Consider the following 13,531-nt stretch of genomic DNA (forward strand, 5'->3'; position numbering starts at 1 on the left):
AATTTTGAAGCTGGATAGCTTCGGCAAATAAAGACCAAATTTGTTAAACAAAGTGTCAAATTAATCAGCTCGACGAGATCTTTAAAATGACACAAACACACCATGATTACATCTTGTTGAACTTCCAAGAAAAATAGTACATTATGTGCTCAAACACATAACTTTTGTGACTTTTCAAATTTTGAAGCTCGATAGCTTCGGCAAATGAAGACCAAATTTGTTAAACAAAGTGTCAAATTAATCAGCTCGACGAGATTTTGAAGATGTCACAACACATCAGAATTGCATCTTGTTGAACTTCCAAGAAAAATAGTACTTTATGTGCTCAAACACACATATTTTGTTACTTTTCAAACTTTGAAGCTCGATAACTTTGGCAAATGTGGACCAAATTTGTTAACCAAAGTGTCAAATTAATCAGCTCGACGAGATCTTTAAAATGACACAACACATCATCATTGCATCTTGTTGAACTTCCAAGAAAAATAGTACATTATGTGCTCAGACACACAACTTTTGTGACTTTTCAAATTTTGAAGCTCGATAGCTTCGGCAAATGAAGACCAAATTTGTTAAACAAAGTGTCAAATTAATCAGCTCGACGAGATCTTTAAAATGACACAACACACCATGATTGCATCTTGTTGAATTTCCAAGAAAAATAGTACTTTATGTGCTCAAACAAACAACTTTTGTGACTTTTCAAATTTTGAAGCTGGATAGCTTCGGCAAATAAAGACCAAATTTGTTAAACAAAGTGTCAAATTAATCAGCTCGACGAGATCTTTAAAATGACACAAACACACCATGATTACATCTTGTTGAACTTCCAAGAAAAATAGTACTTTATGTGCTCAAACACACAACTTTTGTGACTTTTCAAACTTTGAAGCTCGATAACTTTGGCAAATGTGGACCAAATTTGTTAAACAAAGGGTCAAATTAATCAGCTCAACGAGATCTTTAAAATGATACAACACATCATCATTGCATCTTGTTGAATTTCCAAGAAAAATAGTACTTTATGTGCTCAAACACACAACTTTTGTGACTTTACCAATTTTGAAGCTCGATAACTTTGGCAAATGTGGACCAAATTTGTTAACCAAAGTGTCAAATTAATCAGCTCGACGAGATCTTTAAAATGACACAACACACCATGATTACATCTTGTTGAACTTCCAAGAAAAATAGTACATTATGTGCTCAAACACATAACTTTTGTGACTTTTCAAATTTTGAAGCTCGATAGCTTCGGCAAATGAAGACCAAATTTGTTAAACAAAGTGTCAAATTAATCAGCTCGACGAGATTTTGAAGATGTCACAACACATCAGAATTGCATCTTGTTGAACTTCCAAGAAAAATAGTTCTTTATGTGCTCAAACACACATATTTTGTTACTTTTCAAACTTTGAAGCTCGATAACTTTGGCAAATGTGGACCAAATTTGTTAAACAAAGGGTCAAATTAATCAGCTCAACGAGATCTTTAAAATGATACAACACATCATCATTGCATCTTGTTGAATTTCCAAGAAAAATAGTACTTTATGTGCTCAAACACCCAACTTTTGTGACTTTTCCAATTTTGAAGCTCGATAACGTTGGCAAATGTGGACCAAATTTGTTAAACAAAGTGTCAAATTAATCAGCTCGACGAGATTTTGAAGATGTCACAACACATCAGAATTGCATCTTGTTGAATTTCCAAGAAAAATAGTACTTTATGTGCTCAAACACACAACTTTTGTGACTTTTCCAATTTTGAAGCTCGATAACTTTGGCAAATGTGGACCAAATTTGTTAACCAAAGTGTCAAATTAATCAGCTCGACGAGATCTTTAAAGTGACACAACACACCATGATTACATCTTGTTGAACTTCCAAGAAAAATAGTACATTATGTGCTCAAACACATAACTTTTGTGACTTTTCAAATTTTGAAGCTCGATAGCTTCGGCAAATGAAGACCAAATTTGTTAAACAAAGTGTCAAATTAATCAGCTCGACGAGATTTTGAAGATGTCACAACACATCAGAATTGCATCTTGTTGAACTTCCAAGAAAAATAGTACTTTATGTGCTCAAACACACATATTTTGTTACTTTTCAAACTTTGAAGCTCGATAACTTTGGCAAATGTGGACCAAATTTGTTAACCAAAGTGTCAAATTAATCAGCTCGACGAGATCTTTAAAATGACACAACACATCATCATTGCATCTTGTTGAACTTCCAAGAAAAATAGTACATTATGTGCTCAGACACACAACTTTTGTGACTTTTCAAACTTTGAAGCTCGATAGCTTCGGCAAATGAAGACCAAATTTGTTAAACAAAGTGTCAAATTAATCAGCTCGACGAGATCTTTAAAATGACACAACACACCATGATTACATCTTGTTGAACTTCCAAGAAAAATAGTACTTTATGTGCTCAAACACACATATTTTGTGACTTTTCAAACTTTGAAGCTCGATAACTTTGGCAAATGTGGACCAAATTTGTTAACCAAAGTGTCAAATTAATCAGCTCGACGAGATCTTTAAAATGACACAACACATCATCATTGCATCTTGTTGAACTTCCAAGAAAAATAGTACATTATGTGCTCAGACACACAACTTTTGTGACTTTTCAAATTTTGAAGCTCGATAGCTTCGGCAAATGAAGACCAAATTTGTTAAACAAAGTGTCAAATTAATCAGCTCGACGAGATCTTTAAAATGACACAACACACCATGATTGCATCTTGTTGAATTTCCAAGAAAAATAGTACTTTATGTGCTCAAACAAACAACTTTTGTGACTTTTCAAATTTTGAAGCTGGATAGCTTCGGCAAATAAAGACCAAATTTGTTAAACAAAGTGTCAAATTAATCAGCTCGACGAGATCTTTAAAATGACACAAACACACCATGATTACATCTTGTTGAACTTCCAAGAAAAATAGTACTTTATGTGCTCAAACACACAACTTTTGTGACTTTTCAAACTTTGAAGCTCGATAACTTTGGCAAATGTGGACCAAATTTGTTAAACAAAGGGTCAAATTAATCAGCTCAACGAGATCTTTAAAATGATACAACACATCATCATTGCATCTTGTTGAATTTCCAAGAAAAATAGTACTTTATGTGCTCAAACACACAACTTTTGTGACTTTACCAATTTTGAAGCTCGATAACTTTGGCAAATGTGGACCAAATTTGTTAACCAAAGTGTCAAATTAATCAGCTCGACGAGATCTTTAAAATGACACAACACACCATGATTACATCTTGTTGAACTTCCAAGAAAAATAGTACATTATGTGCTCAAACACATAACTTTTGTGACTTTTCAAATTTTGAAGCTCGATAGCTTCGGCAAATGAAGACCAAATTTGTTAAACAAAGTGTCAAATTAATCAGCTCGACGAGATTTTGAAGATGTCACAACACATCAGAATTGCATCTTGTTGAACTTCCAAGAAAAATAGTACTTTATGTGCTCAAACACACATATTTTGTTACTTTTCAAACTTTGAAGCTCGATAACTTTGGCAAATGTGGACCAAATTTGTTAACCAAAGTGTCAAATTAATCAGCTCGACGAGATCTTTAAAATGACACAACACATCATCATTGCATCTTGTTGAACTTCCAAGAAAAATAGTACATTATGTGCTCAGACACACAACTTTTGTGACTTTTCAAACTTTGAAGCTCGATAGCTTCGGCAAATGAAGACCAAATTTGTTAAACAAAGTGTCAAATTAATCAGCTCGACGAGATTTTGAAGATGTCACAACACATCAGAATTGCATCTTGTTGAACTTCCAAGAAAAATAGTTCTTTATGTGCTCAAACACACATATTTTGTTACTTTTCAAACTTTGAAGCTCGATAACTTTGGCAAATGTGGACCAAATTTGTTAACCAAAGTGTCAAATTAATCAGCTCGACGAGATCTTTAAAATGACACAACACATCATCATTGCATCTTGTTGAACTTCCAAGAAAAATAGTACATTATGTGCTCAAACACACAACTTTTGTGACTTTTCAAACTTTGAAGCTCGATAACTTTGGCAAATGTGGACCAAATTTGTTAACCAAAGTGTCAAATTAATCAGCTCGACGAGATTTTGAATATGTCACAACACACCATGATTACATCTTGTTGAACTTCCAAGAAAAATAGTACTTTATGTGCTCAAACACACATATTTTGTGACTTTTCAAACTTTGAAGCTCGATAACTTTGGCAAATGTGGACCAAATTTGTTAACCAAAGTGTCAAATTAATCAGCTCGACGAGATCTTTAAAATGACACAACACATCATCATTGCATCTTGTTGAACATCCAAGAAAAATAGTACATTATGTGCTCAGACACACAACTTTTGTGACTTTTCAAATTTTGAAACTCGATAGCTTCGGCAAATGAAAACCAAATTTGTTAAACAAAGTGTCAAATTAATCAGCTCGACGAGATCTTTAAAATGACACAACACACCATGATTGCATCTTGTTGAATTTCCAAGAAAAATAGTACTTTATGTGCTCAAACAAACAACTTTTGTGACTTTTCAAATTTTGAAGCTGGATAGCTTCGGCAAATAAAGACCAAATTTGTTAAACAAAGTGTCAAATTAATCAGCTCGACGAGATCTTTAAAATGACACAAACACACCATGATTACATCTTGTTGAACTTCCAAGAAAAATAGTACTTTATGTGCTCAAACACATAACTTTTGTGACTTTTCAAATTTTGAAGCTCGATAGCTTCGGCAAATGAAGACCAAATTTGTTAAACAAAGTGTCAAATTAATCAGCTCGACGAGATTTTGAAGATGTCACAACACATCAGAATTGCATCTTGTTGAACTTCCAAGAAAAATAGTACTTTATGTGCTCAAACACACATATTTTGTTACTTTTCAAACTTTGAAGCTCGATAACTTTGGCAAATGTGGACCAAATTTGTTAACCAAAGTGTCAAATTAATCAGCTCGACGAGATCTTTAAAATGACACAACACATCATCATTGCATCTTGTTGAACTTCCAAGAAAAATAGTACATTATGTGCTCAGACACACAACTTTTGTGACTTTTCAAACTTTGAAGCTCGATAGCTTCGGCAAATGAAGACCAAATTTGTTAAACAAAGTGTCAAATTAATCAGCTCGACGAGATCTTTAAAATGACACAACACACCATGATTACATCTTGTTGAACTTCCAAGAAAAATAGTACTTTATGTGCTCAAACACACATATTTTGTGACTTTTCAAACTTTGAAGCTCGATAACTTTGGCAAATGTGGACCAAATTTGTTAACCAAAGTGTCAAATTAATCAGCTCGACGAGATCTTTAAAATGACACAACACATCATCATTGCATCTTGTTGAACTTCCAAGAAAAATAGTACATTATGTGCTCAGACACACAACTTTTGTGACTTTTCAAATTTTGAAGCTCGATAGCTTCGGCAAATGAAGACCAAATTTGTTAAACAAAGTGTCAAATTAATCAGCTCGACGAGATCTTTAAAATGACACAACACACCATGATTGCATCTTGTTGAATTTCCAAGAAAAATAGTACTTTATGTGCTCAAACAAACAACTTTTGTGACTTTTCAAATTTTGAAGCTGGATAGCTTCGGCAAATAAAGACCAAATTTGTTAAACAAAGTGTCAAATTAATCAGCTCGACGAGATCTTTAAAATGACACAAACACACCATGATTACATCTTGTTGAACTTCCAAGAAAAATAGTACTTTATGTGCTCAAACACACAACTTTTGTGACTTTTCAAACTTTGAAGCTCGATAACTTTGGCAAATGTGGACCAAATTTGTTAAACAAAGGGTCAAATTAATCAGCTCAACGAGATCTTTAAAATGATACAACACATCATCATTGCATCTTGTTGAATTTCCAAGAAAAATAGTACTTTATGTGCTCAAACACACAACTTTTGTGACTTTACCAATTTTGAAGCTCGATAACTTTGGCAAATGTGGACCAAATTTGTTAACCAAAGTGTCAAATTAATCAGCTCGACGAGATCTTTAAAATGACACAACACACCATGATTACATCTTGTTGAACTTCCAAGAAAAATAGTACATTATGTGCTCAAACACATAACTTTTGTGACTTTTCAAATTTTGAAGCTCGATAGCTTCGGCAAATGAAGACCAAATTTGTTAAACAAAGTGTCAAATTAATCAGCTCGACGAGATTTTGAAGATGTCACAACACATCAGAATTGCATCTTGTTGAACTTCCAAGAAAAATAGTTCTTTATGTGCTCAAACACACATATTTTGTTACTTTTCAAACTTTGAAGCTCGATAACTTTGGCAAATGTGGACCAAATTTGTTAACCAAAGTGTCAAATTAATCAGCTCGACGAGATCTTTAAAATGACACAACACATCATCATTGCATCTTGTTGAACTTCCAAGAAAAATAGTACATTATGTGCTCAAACACACAACTTTTGTGACTTTTCAAACTTTGAAGCTCGATAACTTTGGCAAATGTGGACCAAATTTGTTAACCAAAGTGTCAAATTAATCAGCTCGACGAGATTTTGAATATGTCACAACACACCATGATTACATCTTGTTGAACTTCCAAGAAAAATAGTACTTTATATGCTCAAACACACATATTTTGTGACTTTTCAAACTTTGAAGCTCGATAACTTTGGCAAATGTGGACCAAATTTGTTAACCAAAGTGTCAAATTAATCAGCTCGACGAGATCTTTAAAATGACACAACACATCATCATTGCATCTTGTTGAACTTCCAAGAAAAATAGTACATTATGTGCTCAGACACACAACTTTTGTGACTTTTCAAATTTTGAAGCTCGATAGCTTCGGCAAATGAAGACCAAATTTGTTAAACAAAGTGTCAAATTAATCAGCTCGACGAGATCTTTAAAATGACACAACACACCATGATTGCATCTTGTTGAATTTCCAAGAAAAATAGTACTTTATGTGCTCAAACAAACAACTTTTGTGACTTTTCAAATTTTGAAGCTGGATAGCTTCGGCAAATAAAGACCAAATTTGTTAAACAAAGTGTCAAATTAATCAGCTCGACGAGATCTTTAAAATGACACAAACACACCATGATTACATCTTGTTGAACTTCCAAGAAAAATAGTACTTTATGTGCTCAAACACACAACTTTTGTGACTTTTCAAACTTTGAAGCTCGATAACTTTGGCAAATGTGGACCAAATTTGTTAAACAAAGGGTCAAATTAATCAGCTCAACGAGATCTTTAAAATGATACAACACATCATCATTGCATCTTGTTGAATTTCCAAGAAAAATAGTACTTTATGTGCTCAAACACACAACTTTTGTGACTTTACCAATTTTGAAGCTCGATAACTTTGGCAAATGTGGACCAAATTTGTTAACCAAAGTGTCAAATTAATCAGCTCGACGAGATCTTTAAAATGACACAACACACCATGATTACATCTTGTTGAACTTCCAAGAAAAATAGTACATTATGTGCTCAAACACATAACTTTTGTGACTTTTCAAATTTTGAAGCTCGATAGCTTCGGCAAATGAAGACCAAATTTGTTAAACAAAGTGTCAAATTAATCAGCTCGACGAGATTTTGAAGATGTCACAACACATCAGAATTGCATCTTGTTGAACTTCCAAGAAAAATAGTTCTTTATGTGCTCAAACACACATATTTTGTTACTTTTCAAACTTTGAAGCTCGATAACTTTGGCAAATGTGGACCAAATTTGTTAACCAAAGTGTCAAATTAATCAGCTCGACGAGATCTTTAAAATGACACAACACATCATCATTGCATCTTGTTGAACTTCCAAGAAAAATAGTACATTATGTGCTCAAACACACAACTTTTGTGACTTTTCAAACTTTGAAGCTCGATAACTTTGGCAAATGTGGACCAAATTTGTTAACCAAAGTGTCAAATTAATCAGCTCGACGAGATTTTGAATATGTCACAACACACCATGATTACATCTTGTTGAACTTCCAAGAAAAATAGTACTTTATATGCTCAAACACACATATTTTGTGACTTTTCAAACTTTGAAGCTCGATAACTTTGGCAAATGTGGACCAAATTTGTTAACCAAAGTGTCAAATTAATCAGCTCGACGAGATCTTTAAAATGACACAACACATCATCATTGCATCTTGTTGAACTTCCAAGAAAAATAGTACATTATGTGCTCAGACACACAACTTTTGTGACTTTTCAAATTTTGAAGCTCGATAGCTTCGGCAAATGAAGACCAAATTTGTTAAACAAAGTGTCAAATTAATCAGCTCGACGAGATCTTTAAAATGACACAACACACCATGATTGCATCTTGTTGAATTTCCAAGAAAAATAGTACTTTATGTGCTCAAACAAACAACTTTTGTGACTTTTCAAATTTTGAAGCTGGATAGCTTCGGCAAATAAAGACCAAATTTGTTAAACAAAGTGTCAAATTAATCAGCTCGACGAGATCTTTAAAATGACACAAACACACCATGATTACATCTTGTTGAACTTCCAAGAAAAATAGTACTTTATGTGCTCAAACACACAACTTTTGTGACTTTTCAAACTTTGAAGCTCGATAACTTTGGCAAATGTGGACCAAATTTGTTAAACAAAGGGTCAAATTAATCAGCTCAACGAGATCTTTAAAATGATACAACACATCATCATTGCATCTTGTTGAATTTCCAAGAAAAATAGTACTTTATGTGCTCAAACACACAACTTTTGTGACTTTACCAATTTTGAAGCTCGATAACTTTGGCAAATGTGGACCAAATTTGTTAACCAAAGTGTCAAATTAATCAGCTCGACGAGATCTTTAAAATGACACAACACACCATGATTACATCTTGTTGAACTTCCAAGAAAAATAGTACATTATGTGCTCAAACACATAACTTTTGTGACTTTTCAAATTTTGAAGCTCGATAGCTTCGGCAAATGAAGACCAAATTTGTTAAACAAAGTGTCAAATTAATCAGCTCGACGAGATTTTGAAGATGTCACAACACATCAGAATTGCATCTTGTTGAACTTCCAAGAAAAATAGTTCTTTATGTGCTCAAACACACATATTTTGTTACTTTTCAAACTTTGAAGCTCGATAACTTTGGCAAATGTGGACCAAATTTGTTAACCAAAGTGTCAAATTAATCAGCTCGACGAGATCTTTAAAATGACACAACACATCATCATTGCATCTTGTTGAACTTCCAAGAAAAATAGTACATTATGTGCTCAAACACACAACTTTTGTGACTTTTCAAACTTTGAAGCTCGATAACTTTGGCAAATGTGGACCAAATTTGTTAACCAAAGTGTCAAATTAATCAGCTCGACGAGATTTTGAATATGTCACAACACACCATGATTACATCTTGTTGAACTTCCAAGAAAAATAGTACTTTATGTGCTCAAACACACATATTTTGTGACTTTTCAAACTTTGAAGCTCGATAACTTTGGCAAATGTGGACCAAATTTGTTAACCAAAGTGTCAAATTAATCAGCTCGACGAGATCTTTAAAATGACACAACACATCATCATTGCATCTTGTTGAACTTCCAAGAAAAATAGTACATTATGTGCTCAGACACACAACTTTTGTGACTTTTCAAATTTTGAAACTCGATAGCTTCGGCAAATGAAAACCAAATTTGTTAAACAAAGTGTCAAATTAATCAGCTCGACGAGATCTTTAAAATGACACAACACACCATGATTGCATCTTGTTGAATTTCCAAGAAAAATAGTACTTTATGTGCTCAAACAAACAACTTTTGTGACTTTTCAAATTTTGAAGCTGGATAGCTTCGGCAAATAAAGACCAAATTTGTTAAACAAAGTGTCAAATTAATCAGCTCGACGAGATCTTTAAAATGACACAAACACACCATGATTACATCTTGTTGAACTTCCAAGAAAAATAGTACTTTATGTGCTCAAACACATAACTTTTGTGACTTTTCAAATTTTGAAGCTCGATAGCTTCGGCAAATGAAGACCAAATTTGTTAAACAAAGTGTCAAATTAATCAGCTCGACGAGATTTTGAAGATGTCACAACACATCAGAATTGCATCTTGTTGAACTTCCAAGAAAAATAGTACTTTATGTGCTCAAACACACATATTTTGTTACTTTTCAAACTTTGAAGCTCGATAACTTTGGCAAATGTGGACCAAATTTGTTAACCAAAGTGTCAAATTAATCAGCTCGACGAGATCTTTAAAATGACACAACACATCATCATTGCATCTTGTTGAACTTCCAAGAAAAATAGTACATTATGTGCTCAGACACACAACTTTTGTGACTTTTCAAACTTTGAAGCTCGATAGCTTCGGCAAATGAAGACCAAATTTGTTAAACAAAGTGTCAAATTAATCAGCTCGACGAGATCTTTAAAATGACACAACACACCATGATTACATCTTGTTGAACTTCCAAGAAAAATAGTACTTTATGTGCTCAAACACACATATTTTGTGACTTTTCAAACTTTGAAGCTCGATAACTTTGGCAAATGTGGACCAAATTTGTTAACCAAAGTGTCAAATTAATCAGCTCGACGAGATCTTTAAAATGACACAACACATCATCATTGCATCTTGTTGAACTTCCAAGAAAAATAGTACATTATGTGCTCAGACACACAACTTTTGTGACTTTTCAAATTTTGAAGCTCGATAGCTTCGGCAAATGAAGACCAAATTTGTTAAACAAAGTGTCAAATTAATCAGCTCGACGAGATCTTTAAAATGACACAACACACCATGATTGCATCTTGTTGAATTTCCAAGAAAAATAGTACTTTATGTGCTCAAACAAACAACTTTTGTGACTTTTCAAATTTTGAAGCTGGATAGCTTCGGCAAATAAAGACCAAATTTGTTAAACAAAGTGTCAAATTAATCAGCTCGACGAGATCTTTAAAATGACACAAACACACCATGATTACATCTTGTTGAACTTCCAAGAAAAATAGTACTTTATGTGCTCAAACACACAACTTTTGTGACTTTTCAAACTTTGAAGCTCGATAACTTTGGCAAATGTGGACCAAATTTGTTAAACAAAGGGTCAAATTAATCAGCTCAACGAGATCTTTAAAATGATACAACACATCATCATTGCATCTTGTTGAATTTCCAAGAAAAATAGTACTTTATGTGCTCAAACACACAACTTTTGTGACTTTACCAATTTTGAAGCTCGATAACTTTGGCAAATGTGGACCAAATTTGTTAACCAAAGTGTCAAATTAATCAGCTCGACGAGATCTTTAAAATGACACAACACACCATGATTACATCTTGTTGAACTTCCAAGAAAAATAGTACATTATGTGCTCAAACACATAACTTTTGTGACTTTTCAAATTTTGAAGCTCGATAGCTTCGGCAAATGAAGACCAAATTTGTTAAACAAAGTGTCAAATTAATCAGCTCGACGAGATTTTGAAGATGTCACAACACATCAGAATTGCATCTTGTTGAACTTCCAAGAAAAATAGTTCTTTATGTGCTCAAACACACATATTTTGTTACTTTTCAAACTTTGAAGCTCGATAACTTTGGCAAATGTGGACCAAATTTGTTAACCAAAGTGTCAAATTAATCAGCTCGACGAGATCTTTAAAATGACACAACACATCATCATTGCATCTTGTTGAACTTCCAAGAAAAATAGTACATTATGTGCTCAAACACACAACTTTTGTGACTTTTCAAACTTTGAAGCTCGATAACTTTGGCAAATGTGGACCAAATTTGTTAACCAAAGTGTCAAATTAATCAGCTCGACGAGATTTTGAATATGTCACAACACACCATGATTACATCTTGTTGAACTTCCAAGAAAAATAGTACTTTATATGCTCAAACACACATATTTTGTGACTTTTCAAACTTTGAAGCTCGATAACTTTGGCAAATGTGGACCAAATTTGTTAACCAAAGTGTCAAATTAATCAGCTCGACGAGATCTTTAAAATGACACAACACATCATCATTGCATCTTGTTGAACTTCCAAGAAAAATAGTACATTATGTGCTCAGACACACAACTTTTGTGACTTTTCAAATTTTGAAGCTCGATAGCTTCGGCAAATGAAGACCAAATTTGTTAAACAAAGTGTCAAATTAATCAGCTCGACGAGATCTTTAAAATGACACAACACACCATGATTGCATCTTGTTGAATTTCCAAGAAAAATAGTACTTTATGTGCTCAAACAAACAACTTTTGTGACTTTTCAAATTTTGAAGCTGGATAGCTTCGGCAAATAAAGACCAAATTTGTTAAACAAAGTGTCAAATTAATCAGCTCGACGAGATCTTTAAAATGACACAAACACACCATGATTACATCTTGTTGAACTTCCAAGAAAAATAGTACTTTATGTGCTCAAACACACAACTTTTGTGACTTTTCAAACTTTGAAGCTCGATAACTTTGGCAAATGTGGACCAAATTTGTTAAACAAAGGGTCAAATTAATCAGCTCAACGAGATCTTTAAAATGATACAACACATCATCATTGCATCTTGTTGAATTTCCAAGAAAAATAGTACTTTATGTGCTCAAACACACAACTTTTGTGACTTTACCAATTTTGAAGCTCGATAACTTTGGCAAATGTGGACCAAATTTGTTAACCAAAGTGTCAAATTAATCAGCTCGACGAGATCTTTAAAATGACACAACACACCATGATTACATCTTGTTGAACTTCCAAGAAAAATAGTACATTATGTGCTCAAACACATAACTTTTGTGACTTTTCAAATTTTGAAGCTCGATAGCTTCGGCAAATGAAGACCAAATTTGTTAAACAAAGTGTCAAATTAATCAGCTCGACGAGATTTTGAAGATGTCACAACACATCAGAATTGCATCTTGTTGAACTTCCAAGAAAAATAGTTCTTTATGTGCTCAAACACACATATTTTGTTACTTTTCAAACTTTGAAGCTCGATAACTTTGGCAAATGTGGACCAAATTTGTTAACCAAAGTGTCAAATTAATCAGCTCGACGAGATCTTTAAAATGACACAACACATCATCATTGCATCTTGTTGAACTTCCAAGAAAAATAGTACATTATGTGCTCAAACACACAACTTTTGTGACTTTTCAAACTTTGAAGCTCGATAACTTTGGCAAATGTGGACCAAATTTGTTAACCAAAGTGTCAAATTAATCAGCTCGACGAGATTTTGAATATGTCACAACACACCATGATTACATCTTGTTGAACTTCCAAGAAAAATAGTACTTTATGTGCTCAAACACACATATTTTGTGACTTTTCAAACTTTGAAGCTCGATAACTTTGGCAAATGTGGACCAAATTTGTTAACCAAAGTGTCAAATTAATCAGCTCGACGAGATCTTTAAAATGACACAACACATCATCATTGCATCTTGTTGAACTTCCAAGAAAAATAGTACATTATG

Source organism: Euwallacea fornicatus, unplaced genomic scaffold (assembly GCF_040115645.1).
Source record: "Euwallacea fornicatus isolate EFF26 unplaced genomic scaffold, ASM4011564v1 scaffold_56, whole genome shotgun sequence".
NCBI classification, from domain to species: domain Eukaryota; kingdom Metazoa; phylum Arthropoda; class Insecta; order Coleoptera; family Curculionidae; genus Euwallacea; species Euwallacea fornicatus.